The sequence below is a fragment of the Pimephales promelas genome, chromosome 21 (assembly GCF_988280905.1).
Source record: "Pimephales promelas chromosome 21, fPimPro1.hap1.1, whole genome shotgun sequence".
NCBI lineage: Eukaryota > Metazoa > Chordata > Actinopteri > Cypriniformes > Leuciscidae > Pimephales > Pimephales promelas.
In genome coordinates, this window is record NC_142789.1 from 10,174,611 (window position 1) to 10,190,410 (window position 15,800).

A 15,800-nucleotide genomic window follows, 5' to 3' on the forward strand; every position below is an offset into this window, starting at 1 on the left:
GGACTGAGCCTCTTGGTGGGGCTATAATAGAACAAAACGTGAAATTCCCATTGACTTCAATACAGTTTTGTGAAATAAAATGCTGTACTAAACAAATGCTTTGGTCTAACATTACGAAACTCAGTGTGTGCCATAAGCAGCATGCCCTGAAGGTACTCAAAAGATTTTGAGACAGCGCCACCTGTTGGTCAAAAGTTATAATTAATTTCTGAAAATGCTAATAACTTTTGATTAAATTTGCCTATTGCAATGAAACTGAGCTTAATGGACTCCTTGGGTTATGCCGAAAACATGGATATCAGGTTTTCCATAATCAGCCAAACTTCCTGTCCGCCATCTTTATTTCTTTGAAAAACCTACTTTTTCTAACTCCTCCTAGACCGTTTGTCTGATTTTTACCAAAATCGAATCGTATCATCTCCAGACTGTGCCGACTAAAAGTTGTAGATTTCGTGTTGATACATGAAACCTTTTTTGTATAGCGCAGCAGCAAAGTTGAGGCATGATGCTAAAAGCACTATTCAGGCTTTATCTCTGCAATGCCTTGACAAATTGACACCAAACTTTATATGTGTCATTGTCACTTCACTCTGACCACATCACATCAATTTTGTAACTGCTCCACCTATTGGTCAAAAGTGTTATACCATCATAAATCATTATTATTATTGACTATTGATAATGTTCTGCCATTTTGCCTAAAATCATCTTATGACTTTGGTTGTTGCAGTTAGTCTGATTCTACTTACAATGTTTGTTTAACTCTTAATTTTGCCACTGCTGTGAATTTTGATGTAACTTTAGAAATGTTGGTCTGATTGATATCAAATTTGGCATGCAGTGTCTTTGTCTGTATTGCAATTAAATTGCATGTACTTTGAGAAGGGTTGCTATATGTCAGTTACATTTCAGCAGCTATTAGACAGGGATAATAAAATCGGAATGAAACAGTTATACTGTGTAGCATATATGCATGACAATAAATAGACAATAATGAACAATTATAAACTATAGTGCTTACTGTAGTGCCTACCTTGCAGATTTGTCTTAAAGTGGAACCCATTGATTAATTATTTTATTCGAAATATCAAGGTTTTTTTTTCTCCAGTACGTATTTTAAATGCCAAATAAAGGTGTAAATATATATATATATATTACCCTATACTCTCCTTTTATAAAAACTTCCAGTCGGTAGTAGATTTTTTTTAACGAGCGAGTCATTGAATCATTCAATCAAATAGCTTATCTTCAATAAAACCACCATTCTTGTTCATGTGATAATGCTTAACTGTATCTTATGTTATTAATATAAAAATCAGTAAGTCATTATTGGGGCATTTTTGCACACATAATTTATATATTTGACCAAAAGAAAATAAGTATTTTATAGAAAATTTATATTATATTGAAAAGAAGAATAAAATGTCATATTAATTTTAATTTTTATTAATGGACAGCAATATCTTTAATTGTGTCAACTTGAAAAATATGAATATTGAAATTATGCGTTTTATTTTATTTATAAAGTTTTAACATTCTCAGCATATCACAGATTCTATGTAAAGCGATGTTGTGACAATAGTTATAGAAATTCTCAAAGATCAATAGGCTCCCTCTAGTGGCCAACATTAATATCACAGCCTTTGTATTTCAGTTGAAATGGCTGATATAGGCTTACATTAGGGAACCCTCATTATATTACTTATGGCACCAAGACATGTTCTATCAACAGAAAACACTACCTACATTTGTATTTGTACTTGCCTATTGATTGTTCATATAAAGACTGTTACGTCTACGTTACAAATAGAATATAATCAAAAAGAAGGTGAAAGTTATGGCGGTGAAGGTTTACACATCGGTTTATGGGTTCGATATTTCAGTAAGCGACGAGATTTTATTTCTGTCAGGCAGAATAAGAGTCAATTCGAGTGTGGCACTGCCAAATGCACTTTAAGAAAATAATGTCTGAAACTACCACTCACTCTTAACTACACACAATATTTGACGAAATATTGAAATATTTTGCTGGTCACGTAATTCGTGCTGTTGTGACTTGCAAGCGACCCTAATAATGTGAACCACAGTAGGCTCTATGACAGATTATTTTGGCATGTTGTATTTCCCATGAATAAATACAGTGCAAATAGTTCAATCTCTTTGGATGAAAGGGAAGTGGAAATAAAAATCAATAATAGGCTGAACTGTACCATGATAATATCTCCGTAACATTTACCACTCTCGTCTTTTATTTACAGCAAAAGGCCATTTGTGACATATGTAGGCTATAAATAATTTAGAAATTGAATAGAAATAACGTTTATATTTATGAATGTAAGCATGTGTATATCCTACTGAGTTCACACGAAAATAAAGAGACAGAAAAGAGAGAAGCTAGAATCAGTGAATGTACATTAATCCTGACAAAATTACCAGATTTGGGTTGTTGGTATAACATGGCATACCTTTAAAATGTGGTTCCCTTTCGTAGTCACTTCGAGTTACGTCAGAAGTGACAGAGATTGGGGGTTTCGCATAGAAAGCCAATCCTCTTCGAGTATTTAAAAACGAGCCAATGGCATGCAATGCCTTGGGGCTGCGGAAATTTGCATAGCGTACTCCGCCCTACTCCGTGAGTATAAAAGGAGGAAGTGAACGCAACTGCAGTATGTTTTCGCTTCGGAGCCAAGAGAACTCTTCACTCCTGAAAGCCATTCTCACTGTTTCAAGACTCTTCGAGACGAGCGTCCTCTTCAGTGTTGGTGTGACGGCGGTAACCCAGCGAGACTCTGCATTGCCTGCGATCTGAGCAGTGGTCTGCCAGACTTTGCGCTTCTCCCTGGTCGCCTCAGCGCTGAAAGAGTGAATTTCCTCCTCTCTTAATGAAAGAGCTGCACGCGGCACGTCTTTTTAAAGACGACTCGCCCGTGTTCTTCTGGGTGCGTTCGTTTCATGTCATTTTCTGATGGTCGCGATCGCTGCTCTGTGTGTGCCTGGGCTTCAGCATGCAGAGCAGCGTTCGCGGATGTCTCATGTTCCTTCTGAATGGGAACATGAGCATCTCTACACTGTGATCGAGACTCAATGATCTGATAGTGAGAGTCCCCGTGTCCGTTACTCGTTCTGCTTCTTAAAATAGAAGCTCTTCGACTCGCGGATAGGGTGATATGACGGTGAATGTGTGACACATTCCCCCGACGTTAGTTCCTCGGGTCACACCCACCGCTCAGTGTTAGAGCCAGTGAGCGCTGTATCGCTTCAGACATCTGCCTCTCTGAGGTACCGTCTGTTTCGTTCGGCGCTCCAGAGAATGATGCGATGACGATCGCAGCATCACAAGGCGGGCTTGACTCCTCGGGAAGTGAGGATGCGGCCGCGTTGCCTTCCTCGGGAGCGTCAGCGTCGCCGTGTCTGATCCCGCGATGATGGCCGTGCTATCTCGGGCCTCCGTGAGCATCGGGTGGGGGTGGAACTCCGCCCTATCCCGATCTCTCGCAGCTGGATAATTGGTTTTTGGGTAACGCTGCCGCCTTACGGCCACGGCCAACCCCAATTTCCTTTTGCATGCGTGGCATGCGGAACTGACACGCACTAAAAAAAAAATTAATAAAAATAAATAAAAATAATATAAAAAAAAAAGAGAGCGTGCTTCAGTTCCCCGCCCTTCCTCCCCTCGGCGATGCGGCTGTCTGTGGGTACGCTGGGGCTCCCCCGGTGGAACGCTCTGTTGCGATGCAGCTGCGTCTGCAGGGCGCGTCCACCCGCGGTGCTCTCAGATGCCCCTCCAAAGCCTATGGTTTCTCGTCGTCTATGGCGGCGCGATTCTGTAGAGCGGCGAGACAGGCAGCCTCTGCCCTGCATATGATGAGCACCTGCTAGCTGCTCAGGAATGTGCACGAGGAGAGGACGGACCAAGCGAGCTGCGAGCCTGCCGCCTACCTTGCTCTTAAACGGGTCACGGAAGCGGTCGCTTGCTCCCTTGGTCAGGTGATGCCCACCGATGTGGTCCAGGAGTATCATCTAAATGTTTCGGCGGTGCGGTCCAGGACTTTGCCCAGCACTTCTCGACCGCCTAGGAGCAGACGAAGGCGGGTTTACTCTCTGCCCCGACGGCCAGCTGCTGCCCCCACCCAGCCGTCGGCTCAGACGCCTTCGCCCGCTCGCCGCCGAGGACGCCCCCCTGCGGCTCCCTTCCCTCCCACGCGGCCCCAGCAGCAGCCTTCAGCCGGTTCGCGTCGCGGAGGAGGCCACAGGTAAGCGTCTCAGCCCCCTCAGGCCGTGTGCCCCGCCAACGCCAGGCGAAGCGATGTTCCTGAGGTGGGCCGCTCAGTGATAGTGTCATGGTTTTTCTCAGGAGGCGGTAGCAGGGCCCCTCCTTCCCCCGGTGGAGGGCCGGTGGAGAATCTTTTTTGTTCTAGCTAGCTCCTTGAGCTGGTTGAGGGAAAGCTGACACCATCATTGAGCACACAGACTGGAATGAGCGCGCACGACATCCAGTGCGTTGCCCCGTTCATTCCTCTCTGTCTCTGAGGGTGCGGATGGGAGCATGTGCCGTCCCCCGACTACACTACTCCCCTCCCCCTCTATCGCCAGACCCCCGGCAGAACAGACCCCCGTGGAACGCTGGTCCTTCCCTGGTCTCTTCTGTCGGGGAACGGGGCTCGACTGTGCATCCGCACAGGGTAACTCCTGTGCGCATGCCGGTCTCCCTGTACCGCTGCCCCTCCGGGGGGACGTCTGTGGTTCGCATGCTTCGCATCAGATTCGGCTACGCGACTCAGTTCGCGAGGTCTCCTCCCCGCTTTAGGGGAGTTCGCTCCACGGTGGTCGGTGGCAATGCCCCGGTCAGGAGAGCGGAGATTGCGACCCTCCTGGCGAAGGGTGCAATCAAGACGGTCCCTCCAGCCGAGGTGAGGTCCGGGTCTACAGCCCATGCTTCACTGTCCCCAAGAAGACCGGTGGGTTACGGCCGATCCTGGATCTGCGCATTTTGAACCGTACTCTCCATCGACTACCGTTCAAAATGCTCACAGCCAAACGCATTTTCGAATGCGTTCGGCCTCAGGATTGGGTTGCAGCGATCGACCTGAAGGACGCGTACTTCATGTCTCCATATTGCCTCGACACAGACCGTTCTCGGTTTGCCTCGAGGCCTGGCATCAGTACACGGTTCTCCCTTTCGGGTTAGCTCTGTCACCTCGCGTCTTCACGAAGATCGTCGAGGCAGCCCTTGTTCCCCTTCGCGAACACGGGGTTCGCATCCTGATTTATCTCGACGACTGGCTGATACTGGCACACTCTCGAGAACAGGTTTGCGAACACAGAGACCTGGTGCTCCGGCACCTAGCCCGTCTGGGCCTTCGGGTCAACCGGGAAAAGAGCAAACTTTGCCCCGTGCAGAGGATCTCTTTTCTCGGCATGGAGATAGACTCGGTCGCCATGTCCGCGCAGCTCACGAACGAGCGTGCGCACTCACTGCTGACTTGTCTTCGACAGTTCGAGGGCAAGAGTGCGGTTCCACTGAAACTGTTTCAGAGGCTCCTGGGGCATATGGCATCCGCGGCTGTGGCAACGCTGCTCGGTTTGCTTCATATGAGACCGCTTCAGCTGTGGCTTCGCGATCGAGTCCCGAGGTGGGCATGGCATCGCGGCTCGCTCCGAGTTCCAGTGACTCCAGCGTGCCGCTGAACCTTCTTCCCCTGGTCGAACCTCAGCTTTGCGGGCCGATGTCCCTCTTCAGCGAGTTCCAGGCATCTCGTTGTCTCCACGGATGCATCTACCACGGGATGGGGTGCCATGTGCAATGGGCATGTAGCCGCGGGCTCCTGGACAGGACCCCAGCGCCTCATGCACATCAATTGCCTCGAGCTGCTGGCAGTACGTCTGGCCCTGCACCACTTCGAGCGTTGCTCAGGGGTCAACATGTGCTTGTCCGTTCAGACAACACCTCGGCAGTAGCATACATCAACCACCAGGGGGGTCTACGCTTACGCCGGTTGTCGCAGCTCGCCCGCCACCTCTTGTTATGGAGTCAGAAGCACCTGAGGTCCCTTCGTGCAGTTACATTCCAGGAGACCGGAACCTGGCAGCCGACGAGCTGTCACGGGTCCGTCCTATCTCCGGCGAATGGCGACTCCATCCCCAGATGGTCCAGCTGATTTGGGACCAGTTCGGTGAGGCACAGATAGATCTGCGAACGAGATGAGCTGTCACGGGTCCGTCCTATCTCCGGCGAATGGCGATCTGCGATCTGCGAACGAGACTTCCTTAGATTTCCACGACGCATGCGCGAGATTTGCGATCTGCTCACACCCGCTTACACTACTTCAGATCGCAATTCTCGCGCATGCGTCGTGGAAATCTAAGGAAGTCTCGTTCTGGCCTACAAGGAAGAAAAGAAATAGTCGAATAAACTTGTTATTTTTGTTTGTTTTTTCGCACAAAAAGTATTCGCGTCGCTTGATAAACATATAGTTGAGCCACGGTAGTCACTTGGGATATTTAAACATTTTCTTCATTGACTTTCTGGGCCGTCAAGAGGCAGTCCTTTAGGAGCCAATGTGGTATTTATACAGCTCTCAAATTTAATCAAAAATATCTTCATTTGTGTTCCGAAGACAAACGAAGGTCTTACGGGGTTGGTACAGCATGGGGGTGAGTAATTAATGACTTAATTTTCATTTTTGGGTGAACTAACCCTTTAAGGCGAGTGTACGTCAATATTCAAAGAATAAATATCACAGAAACCTCTCATTGAAAGCTAGCGTGTGTCAATACCCAGCCTTTAAAGCCATTGTTTGTGAAAATTCTAAAAGGAAATACAACCCACTAAACATTGGACGTCGGATAGACGTACAAATCATGTCTATATTGGGTCCGTCGGTCCATGACCAATTCTGGACGTCTATTCGTTGTCCAAACTAGGTCCACTATTTGGACGTCCAACCATGACCTAACTTGGACGTCCTCTTGACGTTCAACTTTTGACCTTTGAACTTGGTAATTTTTTTGACGTCATTTGGACGTCTATGACAGTTGTAGAAAATACATGATTTAATTGTTTTATTTACAAATAGCGCCTATCAACATGATTAATACATATGAATACAGATTATTTATAAACAAACACAATTTATTATCTGTATAATTTAATTTAAGTTTTCTTTTTCTTTTCTTTTTTCTTTTTCCTGTTTTTCTTTAACAGTTTTTATTTTATTTTAACTAGCCTAATCAAGTTGTTTATTTATCCGTATGTTTGCATTAATATATTTATTTATTTGGAAATATAATTTGTGTGAAATTCCAAACATAATTTCATGTTAGCCTAGTACTATATGCATGTCCACCTTATTCCTATCTTAAAAAGAACCAACAGCAGCAAAAAAAAAAAAAAAAAAAAAAAAACCTTTGGATTTCAACTAAAGCCTAGTTCACACTACGTGATTTTAAGCCCGATTTAAGCCCGATTTGCAAATCGTTGAGTCGCCGACAAGTCAGGGTGTTATCGCGTGCAAATCGCGGGCGATTAGCGGACGATTAACGCTCGCCAATCCGATAGTGTGAAAGAGCCAACAACGCATCAAAGACAGCTCGCAGACACCTCGCAGACAGGTCACCGAGCTCAGAAAAATATCTAGCATGCTAGATATCTCGCGCAGTCGCGCGACTCAATCTCAGTGATGTCATGAGTACAGCCAATCATAGCAACGCATGGGTTGAGGACACCAGGTAAATCTTACTTTTTCTTTTTTGCATTTTTTTTTTCTCAGAGCAGATCGTCGAGCAAACAGTGTGCAGCACTAGTTTCTGTCTGACGTCCATATTCGCGTGTTGTGTTCTTCTCTGCAGTTTCGCGTCATTTCTGGTTCGTTTTATTGCGTGGTTTTTCGTGACAAAACATGGTTTCTAGACCAGATAGAATCGTGTTGTTGTCAACTCGTTATTTGTTTGATTATTTTCAGGATTTAGACCGTACTATAGTACTGAAACAGCTCTCATTGAGTCACAAATGATATGCTCTTATCATCCGATCGTGGTTGTATCTCTGTGTAGTGCGTTGTTAACTCGTGTAGTGAGTTACGTCCTGTTGTGGATCAAACACGTTGTGTTGTGTGGTGTGAACAGCTAAACAACTTGAACACTCATGATTTCACTGAGAGCAAGTCATTTAGTGTGAACTGCACAGTTCAGCCCGACATTTTAAAATCATGTAGTGTGAACTAGGCATAAAGAGTCAAAAACCAGTCAACATCACTCTGATTGACCGAGGCAGCACGAGCACGTCATCATAACCCAACCAATAAACGCCACTTTTATTGGCCCGAGGCAGCACGAGCACATCATCATCACCCAACCAATAAACGTCACTCTGATTGGCCCGAGGCAACACGACAGCCGTTTGGCGCGAGGCGGAGCCGTGTTCAAGTATTGCTGGACGGCACAGCTTTTCATCGCTGGTGAAGGTGAAAATTCTGCTAAATTGAAGGTAAATTCGGTCAGCCTATTGAATTCAATGTCCATGTGTGCGTATAGTCTTAGCTAATTTGGCGTTATTGTCTTAAACTTCACAATACAACCGCGAATGGCCAAGGGCGTTAGCATTCACGTTGCACATTTTTTGTTTTGTTTTACGTTAACGTTAACTTGGCTTGCTGCTAAGGATCATGTTCAGTTTCGTTGTTATTTTAGAGGTACACGAGAGAACATGTCAATTTGAATAATTTTCGACACTAAACTGCACGTATATTAATAGCAGTTAGTTGTAACTAAACGAACTTAACGTTAACGGCTCTTTGCTAACTAGTTTTGCGTCAGTATAAGTTACTAGGTTGATGATGTTACCGTCCCTTAGTCACTTTCCATGTTCATTATCATCATACGTTTTACTGTAAACCATTAAAGGTGTTTTGTCTCTGATACCACCCTACTGGTAAGTTATAAGAAACGAACACAAACGTAGGTTGCACGTTGTTATCTGGCTGCTAGCTAACATTAGTTACTAGTTTTGGCTGTTTTAGGGCCTTTTTACAATACATTCACTCCGAATATTGTCAGAAATTAGGAAAAACGTTTTTACCACGGTCAGGGTCATACAAACTCAAAGCGCATAATATGCTTGTGTGCTCTATGCTACATTAGTTTGCAACACTTAACCTGTTAACTGTCAGCGCCCTTTTTTGAGTAGACATGAAAATGCACATTTCAAACTTAAATGGTTGTAAATAAGACATTTGGCAGACTTTTGTAGAAGTGAAATAAATTAAGAAAGTGATACAGAAAAAAGTTATAGAAGTTTGAGTTTATGGAAATGTAAAAAAAAAAATAATTATTCATATTTTATATGAAATATATATTTTTAAAAACTGGGTGACTCTAAAACTGCAAAAATATAAAGTAAAAAATCTGAACAAGTTGTGTTTCAAAATTTTGGTTTCTCAAATGAGCTTTCAGAGACTTTGTTTGGCCGCAGTACCAAACGTTTCATTTCTCATGTTCATTGCTATTTCAAAATAAAAGGTCTGAACACGCCTTAGGAATATGAAAATATTCTTGTTGCAAATTGATAAATTATGGCTCCTCTGTAATTTATTTTGAAAATCACAAAATATGCAAAGTAGAGATTGTAAGCTTTCAAATGAGATATAGTTTGTCAAGATTAGTTTAGGTTTAGTATAGGATATTACTGTTTTAAATATGTAATGGATTTGTGCCCACCGGTGTGCCTGTGACCGTTAACAGGATTATTTCACTTTCAAATAAAAAATGCCCTGATAAATTACTCACCCCCATGTCCATGTCTGTCTGTCTTTAGTCGAAAATAAATTAAGGTTTTTGAGGAAAACATTCCAGGATTTTTCTCCATATAATGGACTTATGGCAACCAACTATTCAAATGTTCAAATGTCCCTCAATGCAGCTTTAAAGTCCCTAGACAATCCCAGTAGAGAAATAAGGGTATTATAACATTAAAAAAAAAAAAAAACTTATACCGAGTACACAGTACTTTTACCAATAAAAAATTATTGGTCTTATCCAGCGACATTTAAAAAAAAAAAAAAAAAATTAACCGCCAATTCCCATCTTGTACATCTCTGAGATGCGACATCACGTTGTAAAGGTTATGAAAAAATAAACCAAAGATGTTGGACTATTTTGAAGTTGGAGAAGAAAATGAGTTGGAATTTTCACAGACGAATACATACAAATAACTTGGATGATGTGACGCCTGACCATTCCAACATGATGACGCAATGCAGGGCGCATCTCAGAGATGTATTTTTTCCTTTTCTTTTTTAAATGTTGCTGGATAAGACCCTTATTTCTCAACTGGGATTGTGTAGGATTGTGTTCTTTGAACATTTGAATAGTTGGTTGTCATTAAGTCCATTAAATGGAGAAAAACTGAAAAGTTTTCTTTAAAAACCTTAATCTTTTTTTTTACTGAAGAAAGACATGTATGGACATCTTGCTTGACATAAGGGTGAGAAAATTATAAGGATTTTTTTCTTTTCTTGAATGTGAACTAATCCTTTAACTTTTGTGTGATGGAGAATGAATATGTTAAGGAATTTAACCCATTTTTTGTCTTGTGTGCTCTAGGACTGAGGTGATAAACCAAGTGAGGAGATAAACCACCTAAACAAGGTACATGTTGTGATCTCATCCTCTTTCCTTTTGTACAGGCCCCTGTAAAATAAACAGTAAAACTTAAGTTATGACAAACGACTGTGTTTACAGATGACTTTCAGAATAAGACAGTGGCGGAAACGCCAAAGAGAACTGGATCAACTGCTCTGTTATTCTGACAGTGATGAAGAGGCCGTTGAAAATATATCCAACAGTGTGCCTGGTACTCCAAGTTGTAGCAGTGACGGTGTGCCTAGGACCCCAGATAGTGTAATGAGTGACAGTGTTTTTGGGACATCAAATGATTTTGACTTTGACACTGATGTGGACTACTGCTCAACTGATTCGGAACAGGAACCAAAGGAAGCTGAAGTGACCAGCTTTGAGGACGAACTGAGACACTGGGCCTTAGAGCAAAGATTGACACACAGAGCACTTAATGGTCTATTGCCCATATTAAGAAAGCAAGGGCACATTGCCTGTGGATTGCCGGACACTCCTTGCTACACCACAGCATAACACAACAGAGCCTAAATGTGGTGGCCAGTACAAGTACTACGGCTTAGAAAAGGGTATCTGTCGGTATTTAAGTCAGATGGAGAGTAATGATGTGCACCTCAGCGTAAACATTGATGGTATCCCACTTTTCAAAAGTAGTGGTGTTCAATTCTGGCCAATACTGTTGAAGTGTGGCCATTTTGATCCATTCATTGTAGCCATGTTTAGTGGACAAAGTAAGCCAAGTCCTCTTGAGGAGTATTTAAAAGACTTTGTGACTGAATACAAACATCTCAAGGACAATGGAATAGTTTTTAAAGACCAGACTTACACTGTCAATATTGATGCTCTGATATGTGATGCCCCAGCAAGGGCATATCTGAAATGTATCAAGGGTCATACTGCCTATGAGAGTTGTGAAAGATGTGTAATCAGAGGTACTCGTTTTGAGGGAAGAATAGTTTTCTGTGAACAGGAATGCACTTCTCGAACAGATGACAGTTTCTCCAGAGTGGAATACAGTAACCACCAAACTGGTATCAGCCCATTCATTGCAGCAGGAATTCCTTGCGTCAGCTCTTTTGTCCTAGATTATATGCATGTCGTCTGCTTGGGAGTAGTTAGGCGCCTGCTAATTTACTTGACTCGTGGACCAAAGATCTGTCGTTTATCTGTGAGGCAAAAGGATGCAATTTCACAAAAACTAATTGCACTGAGAGGGAAGATGCCAAGTGAATTTGCTCGACAACCGCGGGGTTTGCATGAAATTGATAGGTGGAAAGCCACTGAACTCAGGCAGTTTTTGCTGTACACAGGTCCTGTGGTTTTGAAAACGGTGTTGTCCCCTGAAAAATACCAACATTTCTTGTCATTGACGGTATCTATGTCGATAATGCTGGAGTCAGATGAGCGTATTCGAAATGCCTATCTCCAATACTCTCAGGACCTCATCAAACACTTTGTAATGTGCTGTGCTGACCTGTATGGCAAGACCTTTCCTGTGTACAATGTACATGCACTAATTCATCTCAAAGAGGATGCCAGCCACTTCAACTGTTCCTTGAATAACACACTGCATGAAAATAGGTGTATCCGGACCAGTATACTCCTGTATACACTGCTGAAATTCGGAAGAATCCAGGAGTATAGTGGCCGGATATGTCAAATTCCATGGGTTTGTATATATCCGCATACATCCGGAATGATACCAAATCGGATGTATGTTGACGTATACTTCCGTGCTAGAGCCATTTGTTGCCATGGCAAGTAATCCCATTAAAGTTTTTAGCAGGAAAAAAATCACACCTTTTTGCAGGAAACATTCACACCTTTTTGCCTTCCAACCAAACTGGATTGGTTGTTCTTTTAAAGCCACTCCCAACACCCAGACCACTATTGGAGGGCAGGACACATTGAAAACCCAGTAAACGGACTTTAGTGGTTACTTTTAAACATAGCCCACCCTAGGCCTTGTAGCATACTGATTTGATTGGTTATATACCAGCTATGCAGATATTGCTCAAATATATACCAAACCTCCCTCCCCCAATTTTAATATATTCATTAAAATAAATTTGATATATATATATTTATATTTATATTTAAACACACAAAGAACAATGGGAAAGTCTGAAATTTTTATTAAGGTATATAACACATTCCAAATAGCATTATAAACAAGCATTACAGAGGAATTGGGAACAAAAACTAGAAAAAAAAGTATGAAGTAATAACATCTCAAAGGAAGAAAAAAAAAATCATGGACATTCCAAAGAAAATTATAAACATACATTAAATAAATTGTTAACTTTTTATTTTCGTTAATTTTTTTTTACCCAATCATTTTAAAGGACAGATGTAAAGGAATAAAGTACACAGTGTATATAAAAAGTTACAAATATATATATAAAATATATGAAGAGTTCCATTTGAAATTTTCTCCTTTAATGATGATTTTTATCAAACTTGTATATTTAAGTTCAGTAATTTCTCTTAAATGGCAATGATAATTGCCTATTAATTGTTATTTAAGTGAAATTACTAAACTTAAATATACAAGTTTAATAAAAATCATCATTAAAGGAGAAAATTTCAAATGGCATTTAGAGGCTTTTGCATCTGAACTCTTCATATATATATATATATATATATATATATATATATATATACGTAGATATTCCAAGTAAACAATATAAATAAATAGAACATTACAGAAAGTGCATTATAAACATACATTAAAATGCAAACAAGTAAACAAAATGGAGATAAGCAACATGGACAACAAAAAAAGGAACAAATATATGAAATAATACGAGAAAAATAAATAAGAAATTAAAGTGTATATAAAATATTCAAGGTGTACACTGCCGTTTATAAGTTTGGGATCGGTAAGAAGTCTCATATGCTCGCCAAGGCTGCTTTTTTTATATATATAAAAAATACAAAAAAAGTAAGAGTAATATTGTTAAATATTATGACAATTTAAAATAAACGTTTCTATTGGAATACATTATTCTTGTGATCAAAGATGAATTTTTAGCATCATTACTCCAGTCTTCAGATTCACATGATCCTTCAGAAATCATTCTAATGTGATGATTTGATGCTCAATAAATATTCATTATTATTACCAAAGTTGAAAACAGTTGTAGACTTTTTAGGATTATTTGATCAATAGAAAGTTATATTTCATTTATTTGAAATATGATGTTTTGTAACATTATAAATGTCTTTACTGTCACGTTTGATTCATTTAATGCATCCTTGCTGAATATAAGTATTGAGTTAATTTGAGCTATCCCCCCCAAACCAAAAAAAAAAATATCTTACCGACCCCCAAACTTTTGAACGGTTATATATATATATATATATATATATATATATATATATATACATATATATATATATATATATATTTTTTTTTATACGAGTTAACATTTTTCAAACTGCCATGATACGCTGGTGGTGTGACGCATAGTGTGGGTCAGCCTCTAGTCTGTTTTATAGTACCTAGCAGAGAGCAGATTGGTGGAGACCTCACCATTCACACTGGCCTTCCATCAACAATAGCATCATCTTCATCAGACATCAGTTCTATTGTTGCGGTCTTCCAAAGTTCCTTTTCTGTGTTGGTTTGTACAACCCCGGACCTGGTCTCCAGCATCTGAAAAACATGACAGTAACTTAACCACTAAAACACAGAGAGTAGGATAGTTACATTCTGAAGAGAAAAAAAAGTGCTTAACCAGTTTCTTAACTTACCAGTCGCTTTCTTTGAAGGTTCTTTGCAATGCTCGTCATAGTTTTTCTTTTCTGGGCCTTTTCAGGCTGAGCCAAAGAATACTTCCTCCGCAAAGTCTCAAAATACATCTTCCAACCTGCTAAATATATCATAAATAAATGTAATGGCAATAAAAATAAGTAAAACAGAGGACAATAAAATGATTACAACATCTTTAAGATTACCTTTTACACATTCAGGGTCAACGTCTGTAAAAGTTGACCTTAATTCTTCGAAGAGGTAAGTGGTCACAGCCAGGTTATGTGATGAATTTATTCTGGGGGGGAAAGTTGCAGGTATCATTACTGAAATTCACTTTTGGCATTCCAAATCCATAGAGTAGTAGATTAAACTAACATTTAGGCTATAGTATATAAGAAACAGTCTTACCTGGTTTGTGGAACGTATTTGTGTGGGTTGTTCTCTGAATTATGGAGGCGCCTTACAGATTCCTGTAAAGTTTGAAATTAAAAAGCAATTAAATTGATTCACAATCTTCAAGAACCACAAAACTGAATTTTCAGTTGGAATAAGCTGACCATCACAGTAACCGCAAGAGACAAAACAATAATTGTAACCGAACTATGGCTTATACAGCCACGTTATAGAACAATAATTGGACTTACCGCAATGTTCACGTCATGTGCCTTTTTTATTCTTTTCGAAGCGTTGTAAGATTCTTCATGTAACGTTAGTCTGTGCTGCTCATACTTTCGCTAAAGAGCATCAAGACGCTGGAGAGTCTCTCTGAGAAGATCAGGTTGTGGCCAAAGACAGATTGATCCTCCCATTGACATTGTGATTCTGCATCACAGCTGTAGGGCATGTGGATGTGATCATCCTCATAGTTATCCACTGCATTACTGACTCTCATTGATGCATCTATGAAAATATTATAACCATAAACATTTTTTACATTAGTAGCTACTTAAAGGGTTAGTTCACCCAAAAATGAAAATTAAGTCATTAATTACTCACCCCCATGCTGTACCAACCCCGTAAGACCTTCGTTCGTCTTCGGAACACAAATGAAGATATTTTTGATTAAATTTGAGAGCTGTATAACTACCACATTGGCTCCTAAGGGACTGCCTCTTGACGGCCCAAAAAGTCAATGAAGAAAATGTTTAAATATCCCAAGTGACTACCGTGGCTCAACTATATGTTTATCAAGCGACGCGAATACTTTTTGTGCGAAAAAACAAACAAAAATAACGAGTTTATTCGACTATTTCTTTTCCTCCTTGTAGGCCAGAACGAGACTTCCTTAGATTTCCACGACGCATGCGCGAGATTTGCGATCTGCTCACACCAGCTTCACTACTTCAGATCGCAATTCTCGCGCATGCGTCGTGGAAATCTACAAGGAAGTCTCGTTCTGGCCTACAAGGAAGAA

The 15,800-nt window shown here is 41.1% G+C and overlaps 1 long non-coding RNA gene and 1 pseudogene across 2 annotated transcripts in view; one reads left to right on the plus strand and one right to left on the minus strand.

Annotated features, from left to right (window-relative positions):
- The window catches only part of LOC148970135 (uncharacterized), a 29,823-nt pseudogene extending 16,722 nt beyond the window's left edge, over window positions 1-13,101 (plus strand). Inside the window, exons 2-3 of the transcript XR_016148578.1 lie at window positions 10,600-10,644; window positions 10,738-13,101. The product of XR_016148578.1 is annotated as an uncharacterized LOC148970135 (transcript). The remainder of the gene's footprint in view (window positions 1-10,599; window positions 10,645-10,737) is intronic.
- A 461-nt stretch (window positions 13,102-13,562) lies between these two features.
- Window positions 13,563-15,214, minus strand: LOC120471733 (uncharacterized). Its single transcript, XR_016148579.1, has 4 exons — window positions 15,031-15,214; window positions 14,795-14,856; window positions 14,590-14,681; window positions 13,563-14,504 (listed from the first exon to the last, which is right to left on the minus strand). It is a non-coding gene; the product is annotated as an uncharacterized LOC120471733 (long non-coding RNA).
- Between the last annotated feature and the right edge of the window lie 586 nt (window positions 15,215-15,800).